The 14045-nt window shown below is 39.7% G+C and overlaps 1 long non-coding RNA gene across 1 annotated transcript; it reads left to right on the plus strand.

Annotated features, from left to right (window-relative positions):
• Positions 1-7683: 7683 nt before the first annotated feature.
• LOC139121297 (uncharacterized) lies at positions 7684-14028 on the plus strand. Its single transcript, XR_011549253.1, has 2 exons — positions 7684-8012; positions 10671-14028. It is a non-coding gene; the product is annotated as an uncharacterized lncRNA (long non-coding RNA).
• Positions 14029-14045: the final 17 nt, after the last annotated feature.

Below are 14045 nucleotides of genomic sequence, written 5' to 3' on the forward strand. Positions count from 1 at the left end.
GATGGTAAATGAATATCAAACGGGAAACTTCAACGGATCGGTGGGGGAATTAACCCTTTGAGTGCTGTAATTTTTCCCAATCAAATGTTAGTGCAACATTTCACCAACTTCTGTGAATTTTTCTGTATTTCTTTTTATAATTTTGGACCAAATGGACATCATACTTCATTGGTTACAGCTTTCCATCAAAATTTTGGCAAAAAAATCCGAAAAAAATTAACTAGGCTTTATTCTATAAAGGTGACAAAAATTAACATTGGCGTTCAAACGGTTAAGAGTTTTGGTCACCAGGACAACGTTACTTATGTAGAAAAGGCATCATAAGAAAAGAATTACACGTCATTATCCTCCCACGTTCACTTTTCTATACTCTATATTTCATTTAGAAGAAATAGTTGAGGTACCATTTTACTTGTCGATATTGAATTTGAATCACAATCAAGTTATCTAAATTTGCTACAACTTGGTTCCATCACAGAGAAACATAGACAGAGTGGCAACGCTTGCATGCCTTTTGTTCCATGGTCGTCTCGGTAGACTATTGGCTTTTCATATTAAAATGAGCTTCAAAGGTGTTAAACTTTTTGGAGGCTTTGTTTGTGGTTGATAATTACACGAGATTATGCGAGAAATACGACGAGATGGCATCGTACTGCCAGTCACGTAGCAACCGCAGTTACTTTGTGCGCTCTCAGGCCAGAAACACTGCTTCACGCCAATCAAAACATAACACGCCAGCAGTTTCATAAACATGTCCTTCCTTGACGGACGTGTAAAAGACGGTATGACTGACCGTAAACCATTGAGTAAAACCAGACAGTATCGATAAAAGACTTTCAAATTTAGTTCAAATACACTCATTATAGGCCTATATTCATAAAAATATGAGAGGAATTTTTAAAACGGTAGAACTCACTTTCCTGAATCTCAAAACACTCCCGTTTTCGCCAGCACGTCAATTCCGCTCAGCACCACACGACAACAACAGTCAACAACACAAACTTTGCCGAACATACTTTCGCTTAACAATTGGCGAAAATCCGAAAATTACCTAAGGACGCATGGTCGGCACTCTTCTGAAAAGAGAGGCGAGAGCAACCTGAGGCGAGGCGAATATGGATGGGTTACGTAACCGCTTCACGCCTTAAACAATACACGTTGCGACTCTGCCTATGTTCCTCTGTGGTTCCATATACCTGCCTTAATTCTTCAACATTCCATTTCTGCCAATTCCGACCAGAAAGACAATTATAGTGCACCTGACTTTCTGAAGTGCCTATGCTTTACCTGACGTGTAATTTTTGGGGTTCTCAAAATACACACAAAGAGTTCACACGAAGCCGGGTGATAAAGTTTATGGGTTGTCTTCTTGAAGGGAATAATCTTTAAAGGGATATTAGCTGTACACTTGACTAATGTTTCACTACTCTGTTTTAATTTATCAACTACAGAATTTTTCCATAGTCCGATCATATGACCTTAAAGAGGCACTCCCACTTGGTAACATTTTTAAAAACATTTTGTGCCAACGGTCGATGTTTGAATTCGCGACTGCACGCGGATCGCGAGATATCAATAAAAACATGTCATTTCCCGAGCGTATTTTCACATCCCGAAGTTTTACGATCGTTTCTAATTTTGACCCGAAATCCCCCGAAGGTTGTTGTTGTGCTGATTGACGATCTTCTAGGGAGTCTACAATAAGTTCGAACGACGCAATGAATTTACTTCCCACTGCAAAGACTTTATATACAGCATTATGCCTTTACCTCAGGTAAGTTTTTTAAATTCTCCTTAGTTTTTGTCGTTTTCATTATTCTAAATCAGTTGTATTATATTTTTAACCAACACCACATAAACATCAGTTTTTATGTGTTAAATATTAGCTGCCTCCGATGACTATATTTTGTCGTCTGCCACACAGTATGTGTGGTTCGCCGCGCGCGTGGTATGCGTCTATGCATACAACGCGGCGGCCGCTATGTATCAACCGCACGTAACTGTGCTAGTCACCTATGCGAATTCTGGTGGAATCAGCAAAAATTGTTTTTCGTTTTTTCGCCAAGTCAGTAAGACTCAGGTTTGCCCCACGGGGCATGACCGATCACTGACGCAAGTGGTACTGTGGCGTACAGAAGCGTAGATTCGTACTCCATAGCTTAGTTGACAATGGCCCCAGTGCCGAACGTTTGATGTTCGGAAGCTGAATTTAGGTGGGCCACCGGAATTCAAAATTTTACTTTTTTGAAGACATGTTTTTATCGATATCGCGCGATCCGCGCGCAGTCGCTGCGTCAAATATCGACCGTTGGCATTAAAAAAATGTGTTTTAAAAATGTTACCAAGTGGGAGTGCCTCTTTAATGCCCGGTGTCTTTCTTGCCAACACAGCCTGTGTATGTGAAATGACCATTGTTATTGTTAATAAATGTATTCTAGTCCGGACCTGAATACACAATTTAAACAATAACAATGCAGATTATACTCATATAGGGTATATTTATGAATTAAATATTAGGAATTTCTCCATGGTTCAGGGATTCAAACCAGAAACTGCAGATGATACACAGAACCATAGACCCTCGAGAAAAACGTTTTTCTCGGGGTCTATGACAGAACAAACAAAATTTAAAAAATGACCAAAGTAACAGCTAATGGATCTTTAAACTCAATATACATCTTGGTACTCTAAACAATGCTGGTAATTTTGTAAATGGTTTAAGATCAGTTCGGTTCAGTTCAGGTGCACACATATATGCACGTTTATTGCTTTTCAAGGCCTCCAGCCCATAAGCAAGGGGGTACAACAAAGTGATACCGGTGAGAAGTACACATACAGTGTTAAGTCATACAGTACAGTACAGTAAATACACTAGTTTCTCGTGAAAAAAAGGAAAAAGAAAATCAGTTCATAGTACTGAAAAATCGTACTGAAAACTAAACTATGGCATTTCAGTATTTTTCAAAACTGATTCTCTGAGCTTGAAAGCTTTATATACAAAGTTACATAGTGATAAGATCATTGATGGATCCTTTTCACTCATAATTCTCAAAAATATTTGGAAGTGAGGATGGTTAATATCTTCTCGTGGAAAATATTGCTTTCTCAAATTCGCATATACGGGACACACAAGTAGAAAATGATACTCATCTTCTACATATTTGCCGGAACATACCTTACAATGCCTTGCTGAGACATCTATGTTCTGATGTCTTCCTTCCTCTATCGCGAGAGGAAGAACAGAACATCGAAAGCAAGCAAAGACCTGTCGAACATTTCGTGTACAATTTGAATAAAGATACATTTCAGGTTCAAGGAGAGACTTGAACTGTGAATAAGTACGTAGTTTGCTTTTTGATGAACAGTAACCTTTCCATTGCTGTTTCAAAATATCTGCAATTCGTGTTTCAAATGTTAAAAAGAACAACTGTTTGTCACCTATCTCTTGAGATATCCATACATGGCCAAATCCATACGAAAATAGAATATGTTTGACTGACGTTGCCCATGTGTGTCGACCTAAACGGTCAAGATTGCACAGCATTAAATACGCTTGCCTAGGTGGCATTTCAGTGAGTTTTACCCAGTAACGGATACATCGTTTTAAGGTGTGAAAAAAGACTGGCAAACGCCCACACTCTCCAACTACAGCCACAGGGGAATGGAGAAATCTTGTTATTGTTGTTGTTGTTGTTGTGTTATTGTTGATGTTGTTGTTGATGGTGATGATGATGATGATGACGATAATAAAAAATATTAAAAAACAATGTGTCATTCCTTGCTGTTGTTTGTCGATGTTGTAGATAATTGTAAAAGAAAACTGTAATCGTGACCAAAAAACGACGTAGGTCGCCCAACGTCACTCCGTCGGTTGTATAATAGGACGGGAGTGACGTTGGGCGACCTACGTCGTTTTTTGGTCACGATTACAGTTTTCTTTTACAATTATCTACAACATCGACAAACAACAGCAAGGAATGACACATTGTTTTTTAATATTTTTTATTATCGTCATCATCATCATCATCATCATCATCATCATCACCATCAACAACAACAACAACAATAACAACAACAACAACAACAACAACAACAACAACAACAAGAAGATTACTCCATTCCCTGTGCTACAGCTTCATTTGCTGTACTATTAGTACACCCAATAGCTTTTTGCACCATGCTCGTTGAACTTTTTCAATGATGTCGTAAAATTGAAATCCCCATATCTCTGATCCATAACAAAGAATTGGTAGGATCATAGCATCAAATAACTTAAAATGACATTCAAATGAAATGTATTCCAGTTTCCACCTGGCCATGGGGGGCATTACGTAACTGTTAAAGATGCAGCATGGTGGAAGTTTGCCTCCGTATACATCTCCGTGAAACACGGGCTACAATCAATTCTACTGACATTGAACTCAACCGATAGTGGAAAGAAGGTTTGCAGACCTAGCTTATTCAAAATGGGTGTTGGTTGGACCAGTACAGAGCCAAAATTGGAGGTTTTGCAGGCGGTGATCCAGCTCGGCAAAGAAAGCTAGCAAAGATGGCCGCCCTCGTTATTCCGCTCCTGAACTAGCTGCCAGCTGTCACTGTCAATCAAAATCTGCCTGGTCGCCTTACTTGTTATGTACGGCAATATTGAATCAAATCCTGGACCTGGAACACGACTTCGATCAGCAGGTACTACTACAGACCCTGGTACTGATCCAGCTACAAAAGCAGATATTTTAGCTATTGGCGGGAAACTCGATAAACTTATAGAGCAATCTGAACGTGTGCAACAAAAGCTTGAGCTACTACAGAACAGGATGGACAGTATCGAAGATGACATGTCAGACTTTCGAGAACAACTCCAACAGAACTCATCCAAACTGGCCGGTCTTGAATCAAACAGTGACTCTATAGAAGAAATCAGAGCGACAATGCAACAACTCAGGAAAGAAAACGGCGATTTAAAAAGAGCGAACGATGATTTAATGTTTTAAGATGATGTCTTTGTAAAATTTTGATCAAAGCAGTCGTTTTTTATAATATTTGCATTTAAAAGTGAAAGTGAAAATATTATTTTTAATCTTATCTTTCTCGAAACGCGTCAGTTGTCATCTTTACAGTGGAACGGACTCTTGATGTTGTCTGCTCCGATTGCATGCTATAACTTTACACTGACAGAGGTTGATGGTTTAACGGCTGTCGGTGGCTCGTCTTGGCTTCCTCCTCTTCACCAAACTGCAAAAAGCCAAAATAAACAGTTAATATGACAACGCCGTTATGTAATTAACAGTCACTACAGGTCGCGCCACCAGCACGTACATTTTGGGATTGTAAAGTTTTTGGCTTCATAGATGTAACAATTGCTTTTGGATTAGTGCTTACTCATTAATTCCTCCGTGGTGGCCACCGAGGGTCATTGCAACCCTTTTCAGCATCGACCGCAGTAAAAAATATTCGAAAGCCAGTTGCTTAGGTATTCCGGTTTCTCGGATGCTGATAGAGAAATAGAGGGTCATACAGAGCGCTTTTGTAAAGTCCTACTCAATCGGAAACATAAATGAAAACAAATTTCTCACATTTCAGGTGGACACTTTGCAGAATTGTTCGTCACCATGGTAACAGCAAGTTCAAGCCTATATGTTCAGCAGTCATCGCCCCGATCGCTACTTGAATAGTGTTTCTGATATTCAAATTTTCAAGTAAACCACCACTTTTGATGTAACATAGTTTGAAAAGATTACTCCAGAAAACCCCTGTAAACTAAATTATAATTCTGTCATTGATTTTGCCTTTTTCGTTTGTATGTGCATTATTTGGATTTAAAACATTATTGATTTTGTTGATATATTTACATCTTATCGAGCGTCTCTCTCTCTCTCTCTCTCTCTCTCTCTCTCTCTCACTCACTCTCTACCGATTGCGTAGAATTGCATGTTCAATGTGGAATATAAAGTTTATGTGCTATTACGTGTAGGCCCTAATTCTATTTTCGTGATGCAAAGTCTGGTTGCACGGGTAAGCTTTTACTGTGTTACCTCAGTCACAGCGTTTGAATATGTGATTAACCCTAGCGGGATAGAAATATCTGAGTACTATTGTGTCAATTCTCTTAAAATCGTATTCAGAATTTAAAGGGGGTGGTCGTCGGAACTGCGCGTGTACGACGTTCTTGTTTATAAACAATGTATTTTATGCATGATATATATGCATCACTTCAACGATATTTATTGTTAACAAGCATGTTTCAACTTTCATCAATCGCCAACGTATCCTAGATACGGTATTTGCATCGGTCGTAGGGGTCCCTGGCAACCTTTGAGCAGAGTTCCGACGACCACCCCCCTTTAACATGACTCTATGATGCAACTATGTTACGCATATATGATCTATGATGCTATTTTTCATATTTATTATTTTCAAGCGATTTTGACGATAAAAGGCTGATGCAGATCGTCTATATCTACCATCGCAATACGATTTGAAATGGCTTAAAACATTTTCTATTTTGACGTACGGAAAGAGAACTCTTCCTGTCCTTAGGGAGCCATCATTATTTACGGCCTGGGGTCGGAGTGTGAGGGGATCATTCAAAAAATTGAAAGCTACAAGGGAGGTTGCTCAAAATGTGGAGAGAAAGAAGGGAGGTTTTTCAATTTTTGGTGCAAAATAAATTGAAACATCTCTCAGATTGCACCATTGCCGGCACACTTAAATTTCTCAAAATTTTCGACGCGAGAGGGGGGGGGGCTTTCTCGTGCTCTCCCCGAGGGGTGTTCTAACAGTTTTTCTTAGTTAAAAAGCAAAATGAAAACACCTCTCAGATTGCAACACACTACGCCATTGTACTCATCAATTTCTCAAAATTTTCCACGCAGGAGTAACGCACCGTACGTGACACCCCCTCTGACACTTTCCCCCTCAGCCTCTCGCATGTTCTCTCCTGTACTTTCAAATTCTGCTCAGTCAGATATCCTAGTGAAAACCCTGTCATAATTCCCAAATTAACCAACACTTAGCATATATGGTTGGATATTGGTTATAGCGTGAGCTTTTATATCTGTATTTTGTTGTGACTTACTTTTTTGTTGGTTTCACCTTTTTCGATCGTCATCAGATAAAAGAAGATAATCTAGAAGGGTACACTAGGATTTGAAAAGTCTTTGCTATTGCCGCATTTTTGTAAAATTTACAATGTACATAATTAATTTTTCTAAGTGAGGGGGTTAGTCAAATTTCTGTGGTAGAGAGGGGGTACTTAAATTAGTCATGGTTGGCGGGGGGGGGGGGGTTACTTGAATTTCAGAGTTTCCAATAAAATTCTTACGACCCCCAGGTCTTAAATAATGACGGATCCCTTACATATGCACTGTCTGGGCCCTATAATATTACTCCAATTTGCCAACTGAACTGAAAGAAAAGTTTTTGGTTTTTTTTTTATCACATAGGCTATAAGCTTAATACAGTGCGGATACTATGTGCATTTATTTTTTTGTTGTTAACTTCGTTCAAGATTGAGCTAGCAGAGCTGAGTAAAACTGTCAAAATAAACATTTCTTTCGCCTGAAACGCAAATATCATTCACATTCTGAAAGCAATTTCTTAGCACCTAAGTACTACCTTTCTTCTGAGCGGGCGATTGAAGTCAAAGGTCAAAAATGCTCCCCCAACTCAGTGTAAACTAATAGAATGAGGTCAACGTCCTCAGTATGGAGGCCAGGAATGTAATATCCTTTGCCAAGTCGTGGGGAAACCAATTTATTAGAAGTAAATTTTACACAAAGTTAAGTGACTAAATGTATTTGTTAATTCATCAGACAGGAATTGTCTAAATGCCCCTGACGAAAACACGTGGGGAGCTAGCGACTTGAAAGCGAGAGGATACCAAAAATTTCCAGGTCCCAGAAAGTCATCATCCTTCGCACGTGTGCGTTTGCCTGAAGGGCCCTTCGATCGTGATTTAAATACACAGCTTTTTACAAGGTTATCAAGCCGAAGGCTTTCGACATCGCATACAGGTATGCTTGCTGTAATTATTTTTTCTGTGTTCATCTGAACATGGAGGTAGCGCTGATGATCCCGGCGAATCACTCGGCTTAGGTCCATGACGTACGCGCGCGGCGCTGTGCATGTGAGCACAGTTCCTCCACCCGCTTGACTGTGATGTGAGACAGTGATTACAATCAACAGATTTTTCTCGCTTGTCTGTGCAGTCAGTCACGGGAACGCGTACATCGTGTGATCTGAGCGCCTGTGCCCTACGAAAACATGAAATGATATCATGTGGACAGCCCGCTTACTAGCCTGGGAATAGGGAATAGGGTATTCCATGACCGTGTAGTCAGGAATGGATATGGGGAAAACTACCCAGATCCGTTCATAGACCCCTGGGATGACTGCGATTTGTACTATAACCCAGCTGCCCAGCTAGCGCTCGGCTGGAATAATGGCAGTGGAAACAGCGTTTTGCAATTATCACCACAGGCCGCCCAATCACTATTAAAAAGCTTATTATTGAGTTTTTCTCAGTTTTCTCTATCAGTTCTTCTCCTTTTCTTCATGCTCTGACTGATCGTAGTAAATAAAATAGCCTAACCTATAGCCTCTTGACTCTTTATTTATTTTACACCCCATTACAGGACGTTTATCTCTCATATACACACATCTTGTAATTAATAGTCAACATGACTAATTATGCTACTCCGTGGACTTATCAAGGATTTTATAGGTTAGTCAACATCGCGAAAGATAGGAAAGGTTACTAAAACGGGTTTACATCTCTATCTTTCCGATGTTGACCAACCCTTGACAAGCCCACGGATTAGCATAACTAGTTGTGTTGACTAATTAATTACATGATGTGTATATGAGAGATAAGCGTCCTTGTAACGGGGTGTAAAATAAATAAAGAGCCAAGAGGCTATAGGTTAGGCTATATAGTCATTTATTGTATTTACTACGATCAGTCAGAGCATGAAGAAAAGTAGAGGGACTGACAGTGACACAGAAAACTGAGAAAAACTCAATAATAAGCTTATTAATAGTGATTGGGCCGCCTGTGTTATCACTTGCAAGTACTGAGGGAGTCGTTCAGGATTAGGGTTTGCACGCACGGTCTTACAAGCAAATGCCACCAACCGGTAATTCATCAATTTCGCAAAATCATCACAAAACATGTTTTGAAGGGTGATCATACCGATTTTACTCATTTTTGACCTTGACCTAGAATTTGGAGGGGAAAGCAGAGCTGTTCGTAGCTGCCCTCCCACTGGATACGGAAAATATGCCCTTCAACTGAATATCGATGCCCACTGCCCTCCAGTATCTATGGTCTGACCACTCCCCACTAGTTCAAGCTCCCCACTGCCCTCTCCCCACTACTGAAATTCCCCATTGTCCAAGATGCCCACCAGGCAAACCAGATCAACGCAAAACCGTGCGAACAGTATACCTTGGAACATTGCTCCCCTCTAAGTTAGGCACTTAATCTCCCCTCAAGTTAACCACGGCATTCCCCTCCCTTAGCCCTGCGTACAGGTCTGTGTTTTCCCGGCGTTATACGGCCTCCACCACAGCCCTGCAACGGTCCATAGAGATAACTGGCGAGATTCAAAATGGCGATCTCCATGGGTAAACAACTTGTCGAGTACGTTATGTTTCAGAAAACAAGCGGTTTTGGACGTTAGGAGAGGTTAATAGCATCTTTTCTGGGGTCGGTTAGGAGGTAAAGGTAGGCAGGGAAAGGATTTTGCCCCGATAGAGTAGAATTTCGGCCAAAAAGACCGTTTTTTTTGTTTTGGTCCGGATCCGGACCGCAGAGTCACCAGTTATCTCCACAGACCATTGCAGGGCTGTGGTGGAGGCCGTATAACGCCGGGAACACACAGACCTGTACGCAGGGCTATCCCCTCCCTCTGCGTATTTTCCAGTACCCACTGTCAAAAATTTTCTTGCTGCCCACTTAAAAAAATGAACTTTCTTGCCCGCCCATTGTAAATATTGATTTTTTTCTCCCAGCACACTGATTAGTTTATAAATTTGCCTGCCTGCTGAAAAACTGTGCACGAACACCTTTTTGCGCGAACAGCTTAGTTGGCAGGTTAGGGTTCGGAATGGGTTAGGGCTTTAGAAGTGTATTTCATTTATACCTAAGGTATTTTTAACAAAATTAAAATTTAGAAGGGAAACTAAGATGTTCGCCACAACCTTCATCTTAAAGGATCTGAGAAAAACCCATTCTTGCTACTCCTGTACTAGGAACTATCTCGCTGCTGTTCTCACCCTACTAAAAAGCTCTCCTCTGCCCTCTCATCATGTAGTGTTTTCCCTTCCTATCAACAAACCCCTCAAACCAAAGTCGTCATTTGTATCCATCGCTTTTGGCATGGCAGGCCCTCCCTCTCACAGAGGGAGTAAGTGTGGGATTGACAACTGACTGGCACAATGACATGATCAGCCTGCCAGCCAAGAAACCACCTGTTAACACCTTTTTGAGCAATATTGTGGTGTGCCCTTGATGTTTTGATGGGAAGGAAGTTTTGAGACCTAAAAACATATTGAAGATGTCAAACAAGTAAATTGAATTTTGTGCACCACTAAAGACCAAACTGAATCTTATCCAATCCCAGGGAACAATGAAATATTTAATGTTTTAATTTTTGTTTTTATAATTACAGAGTTGCAGATAGTGGTGTTTGCTGGAATGTCCATTTCACCGTTTAAAGCAACATGGGTGGGTGAAACTGAGGTGTGTACCAATCCATCTAGCAATGAGCTGCTGATTGGAGGAATTGATGACCTGAGGAGACTGGAAGGCTTTATTCCAAACTCACCTAGGGGAGCCCACCTGCACAGGTCACTGTTACAGTTTGATGTTTCCATGGTAGCTGATCCATCCAGGGTCAAGGTGGCGTATTTGGAGGCAGACGTCGAGAAGCATGCAAGGCATGGATTCCAGTCACAGCCAGTAAAGTGACCATGTGGCCAATCAAGGTGGAATGGAGCGCCACCGGAATGACCTGGGAATTGGCTGGAAAGCTGCTGGAAGGAGTGCAGGAGGGATGGCCGGTGAAGATCCCGGAGGAGGATGGAGTCGTCTGGAAGGTGAACTTGACAGAGGTCGTGCGTGGATGGATTGAAGCACCAGCAGATAATCATGGCTTATGTCTGATGAATGGTGACGGGAGAAATGACAGCGAGGCCAAACAATTCAATTTGGTTATTCTGAAAAATCCCAGATTGACAATGGAAATTGTCGAATGATCACTTCTGATGGCTAAACCACAAAGCAGTGTTCAACTGGCTAACCATGGAGTTGCACAGCTCACAGTCTCTCCACAAACAGACTGTGCACGGCTACAGTATCAATAGGTGCTAGTGATATTTGTTACATGTACTGCATGGTTAGAGTCAGTGTGAATCAATGGTTGCTAATGTAATTGATGTTTATAGTTAAATACTTGACACAAATGGCTATTGCAGGAATCACACACATAGACATTGTAATACATTTCCTAAACTCAGGATACTTCACAGATTCCAAAACACAGTCTAAAACTGTAAAAATAGTGCAATTATACGGTGTCGCTCAAATTTGATCAGAATTGGTATATATACCAGTATGGTTACCAAAGATCAACAATAAATATTGTTTCTATCTGTTCAGTGCAGGAAAATTCTACATTAATGTTATGACAATGATTTCTGCACAGTACAACCAGAAAAACAACAAGAAATATTTAAACCAGAAAAAAAGAATGACAAAAGTAAATAAGGTCTGAAACTTTAGGTACTGGATGTCAACTTTAGCAACATGCACAGCACTACAGCTAGCCCCTCTTAGTTTGAGCATAGACAGTCTTTTTGACACTGACATGTTCATTTGAACAAATTCACATCTCAACCCCTGCATCTACCTGTACACCAAATACTGAGATTGTAGCTTTAGCGGTATGGGAGCCTTTGTGTGTGACGGACATACATACGCACATACATACCCACAAACATACAGACATACAGATGCCACCGACTCATCATATAAGCTCTTTTTGGTATTTATATACAAAACCAAATATGAGCTAAAAATCAGATGCAATGTTTCTTTGCATCCTTCCAGAACCATTGCTCACATTTACAAAGTCTATCTCAATCAATATGTGGGCAAACTTGACTCTGAGGGCATTCATTGTCGTTACACATTGTATAGATGTCAGTTTTTTCATGATGCAATCCACATGGTTGAATGGTAAACCATTTTGTTACTTTTATTTTTTTATGTCCAAATGTATTTATTACTGCAGTAATGATTTGACCAATATCTTAGCACTTTATACGTCCTAATGGAAACATAGCATGTTGAAATGTGATGTAATTTCCAATGTTGTTGGTTATTAGGGCCACTACAGGAACAGTTTCTTTCACACTTGGCACATGGACTATACATTGTCTAAGCTTCTACAACAGTATCATTCATGGTACAAACCAGTGTACCTATCATCTGCTATTTTGTTTAGTATGACAGCAATACTGACAGCAATACTGAAAGCCAATTTATTCCAATATACATTGTTCTATCAGTCTGGAACTGACATCATTGACAGTTGTTTTTCATGCTTTCTTTGTTTTATTCCAAGTCTGCACCACCATTGAAAAATTATGTTTTTGGTGCACTATTACTGAGCATGATGTACTTTACAAATAGTGAGACCCAGTGGGAAGGCACTGCATTCATTACACGATTTGTGCAAATGGCACAGCTATTTTGCAAGATTAGTGATAATGCACACAAAAATTATAGGTAACCCTAAGCATTTGCTGTACTGATTTTTAACAACTAAAAAACCAATTTGGAATAGTCTTCCATGGTAAGAAAAACCACTTGTCCCTTTTTAAAATTGAAAACTTGACTTTCACTGCCCGTTATAAAGATTGGTTACTCTGTATACATACCAAGGGGTATAGGATTTGTGACATGTTGAAGAGCAATGGATTATGGGATTGAATGACAAAGCAGCAAATGTAATGAGTAACCATGCATAACATTTTATTGGATCTTTCCTCTCTTAGTGTGCGTACAGATAGATAATAGACGGAACCTTCAACTGTACATGGTTTATACATGTATATACACATACATGTAAGATACCTGACTGGAATGAGATTTCTTTCAAAGTGTGAAAAATTCACCTGTGAAATGAACTCCTTCTTCTATGAGATGCCTATTACTATGACTGTCTCATCCATACTTCAAAGAATTTCTTAGAACAATGGATACTTTGATTATTGTAAAAGTTTACTTTTCTTCCTACTACTCTGAACAGAAAATACATGATACATTATTTTGCAGTTTTGGAACCTGGGGACTAAGTTCTATGATACTGTGAGGATACAATTACAAGAGTTTGAACTTCCAGAATTATTTTGGTGTTTGAATACATATAAAGACTATTCTGTGTAATTTTCTGCATATCAAGCTGGCTGGCATCTAATCAGGAAGACTTTCTATGAGATTGTCCTAAAATAGTGGACTACTGGGTTTTATTGGCAATATCCAAATGCAGATATCTCAGGCTGCTTTCCCTCAGAGCTGTCAAGTTTGGAGCAATAAAGGTGTTTGTACATTTTTTTTGTGAACCTCAGAATCTATTTAAATGTCTACAGATGACATAACAAGTCTGGAAGAAAATGCACGTGCTAAGATTTACAATTTCTGCTTATTCAATCATCAATTGCACGTGTATAGAATAATTCAATTTCATACTAGAACCAAAAATCACCCGTAAGAGTAACGTACAAAAATATAAATTACAATCTGAAAAGGCTTTTAGTTGCTAGAACATATTTTTGTAGGAACTGAATCAGTGTTTAGATTTGTATTAGAAAGACCAAACCATATATTACAAAGTACAAAGTATTTTTTGGCAGTCTTTTGTGTACAAATTGTATTTCCACAGGTGTTTGTGATTTAGAATACTGCAAATCAGTGTACATTCCATACAGTAAAATAAACTATCTTACCATCTCTGTGTTACTAAATATGTGTGTGGTGGTGT

Source organism: Ptychodera flava, chromosome 21 (assembly GCF_041260155.1).
Source record: "Ptychodera flava strain L36383 chromosome 21, AS_Pfla_20210202, whole genome shotgun sequence".
NCBI lineage: Eukaryota > Metazoa > Hemichordata > Enteropneusta > Ptychoderidae > Ptychodera > Ptychodera flava.